The sequence below is a fragment of the Protobothrops mucrosquamatus genome, unplaced genomic scaffold (assembly GCF_001527695.2).
Source record: "Protobothrops mucrosquamatus isolate PMUCROS unplaced genomic scaffold, P.Mucros_1.0 scaffold927, whole genome shotgun sequence".
NCBI lineage: Eukaryota > Metazoa > Chordata > Lepidosauria > Squamata > Viperidae > Protobothrops > Protobothrops mucrosquamatus.
In genome coordinates this window covers 211,760-214,815 of record NW_015387178.1, presented here as the reverse complement: position 1 = coordinate 214,815, position 3,056 = coordinate 211,760, and positions in this window count along the sequence as shown.

Here is a 3,056-nt window from a genome sequence, read left to right as displayed (position 1 = left end):
ACGTTTTTCATATTAACTTTTAATTCTGCAGTGTTTTAATCTTTGCCCTTTAATATTAATAATACACCCAATAAGTTTTAAATAAATTATTTATTAAATTATCTAAATAAATTAACTTGATTTACTTGACTTTACTCCATATAAAGGCTGCAATGTTTATATATATATGTATGTATGTATGTATGTATGTATGTATGTATGTATGTATGTATGTATGTATGTATGTATGGTGCTTAATTGCCTGGCATTCGGTGTCCAATTAATGTGCATTTTATGAGATACAAAACTATTTTTTTTATCAGATAACAATTAGGAGATTTCAGTTTCCCTGTCATTGAAAGTTGGTTCTTTTAGTAATAACAGTCACTGTTAATAATTAGATTTGGACTACAAATAACAGCTGCTATTATTGACAAAAATGAAGATGTTTATGAGCATAGTTTTATTTATACATAGAATATAAAATAACAGGTTTATTCAGCTAATTTGAATAATAAATATGTAACAGTTTTATGAGGAACTTTCACAATACGGGTATATTTTTGTAGTTCTGCTTAAATACACTTTCATCTATATAGCCATGATGATATTTGCTTACAGTAATCAATATTATGCAGAGTGCAGAAAAGGAATAAGAAATATTAAGCCAGAAAGTAAAGGCATCAGCAAAAGAAATAAAAGGAAAGAAAACATTAGTAGAACTAGTTTACACCAGCATACCTTTTTCTGCTTCCAAACCATCCTTCACATATAGTTCTTTTACTATACTTGCTTACCTTCTTCAGGGACTCATCAACATCACCCAGCCATAATTTTTCATTCTTCCCATATGTGTTTTGCAATTTGATCCTCACTGAATCTCTCCAATGTTCTTAGTAGTTACTCACTTTTTATTCAACCCACGATAAAGTATCACCCATTTATTTTTGATCTTATCTCTTCTTGTTTTATGATTCCACACTTTTAAAGTATGCCATTCCCACTACATTCATTCTTGTATTTTTTTCTAATGTATCCAAAGTTTATATATATATATACATAAACATATATGTTCAATAATATACAATCCTCGAACTCTAGGAGAAATATAAATCAGCTGTTTATTGTTAAAAAATTTAAAACAATAAAAGCAACCAATGGTGAGTTGGCCTTTTTGGATGTATTGGTCAAGCGCCAAGCCAACGGCGCCCTCCACACAACTGTATATCGGAAAACAACTCACACCGATAGAATGCTGCATTACATGAGCAACCATCCAATGGCCCATAAGATTGCATGCGTTCGGACATTGTTTGCACGCATAAATACACATTGCAGTACCAAAAAGGCCAAGCAAGTGGAGCATGCCCATCTACACCGGGTGTGCAAGTGGAACGGTTACCCGGCTAGTTTCATTCAAAGATACAGCAGACACCAAGAATCCTGCAGAACATTGAATGACCTAGGGACAACAACCTGGACAACGGTACCTTACGTCCAGGGGGTGTCAGAGGCAACAGCACGCATATTAGCACCATATAATATCAGTATGGCTCATCGACCCGACCAAACACTCCGTATGAAAATGATGCGCCCCAAGGAACCATTGCCGGAGGGGGGAAAATCATTGGTGGTCTATATAGAGTGCACTGCAAAGATTGCCGGTGTAACTACACGGGAGAGATGACCAAACAAAATAAAACCAGGATTCACGAACACAAGTTGGCCGTCAAAAGGCAGGAGCAGTATTCGCAAATATGGACACACATGGCCAGCAAGGGGCACTTGTTTGACTTTATGGGGGTGGAGGCCATCACCCAAGGAGGGCGCCTGCTCAAGGAGGCCTGGTTCTCGGATGCAGGCTCAATCAACCGACATATAGAATTACCCCCAGCATACCAGGCATTAAAAACGCATGAGGAGCAAGCCAGGATGTGGACAGTGCTTGCAAGGAGGAGGGCCAAGGAAAGCAATGACCCTATGGAGGGAGGACTGGACCCACAGCGAGTTGCTGGAGCCAGGGGGGAGGAAGAATGACGATCGGAGAAAAACAGCGCGGTCCGCAAAAAGGAGAAGGAGAAGAGAGATGAGCAACCATCAACCCGGTGTGGCCGATGGGAGAGGAATCCCATGAACACTCCCATGAGAACACCGGGGGACCGGATGAGGACAAGGCAACAAAGGGCAAGAGCGCTACAGAACGTGCGTGCGCTAGCAGATGAGGAACGACCGGTTGAGCATGGACGAGGGAGATCTAGGGGCGAGCTAATAGCCGCATCGGTTGATCGGGTGCAGACGGGACACACCCATACATCGGAATACGGGTGATGGAGAAGAACTGAGAGTGGAGCAGCAGCCAGTTCAGCCGAATGAGTGCGGACGAGACAGAGAGATGGGATGCGTCTAAACACACGTATGGCCATACAGGAAGGAGAGTTGAAGGAAACAGGGCCAACAAGGATAGGCAGCAGGGGGACGAATGGACGAATGGAAGAAAAGGAGGGGGGCGACTATAAAGAAGGCAGTGATGATGCTGGATCCATACGGGCGGCCCAGAATGGTCATGAGGGGATAGCTGAGGGATACAGGAAGAATGGAATTGATAAGGATGAGAGGGAGTGAATCCAGGAGCGAGTCTGCAGGCAGCCCAGCTGACCACAGCCGGACGAGGTGGAGGAATAGGATGCGACCAGGCAGATGTACAGCCTGGTATAAAGGGAAATTAGAAGAAATAGGGCCAACAGGGATAGATGGGGGGGGGTTAGATAAATGGGTGGATTGACACAAACAGGAGAAAAGCAGCAGGAAAAAGGCAGCGATAAGACCGGACCTGGCTGTACGGCCCAAAATGCTCATGGGGAGAGGGACGGAAAACGCCCATGCTGTGTGGCCGTTTTTCTATCTCGATGGCTTCTCTGATTATTCTGTTGTTAAAGTGTTCAGTTTTGGCAATAGTTCTGGTCTTTTTAAAGTCAATTTTATGTCCTGTGGCTTTAAGGTGTTGGACCAGGGAAGAAGTTGGTTCCTCTTTTCTGACTGAGTTCTTGTGTTCTTCAATGCGTGCATTTATTCTTCTG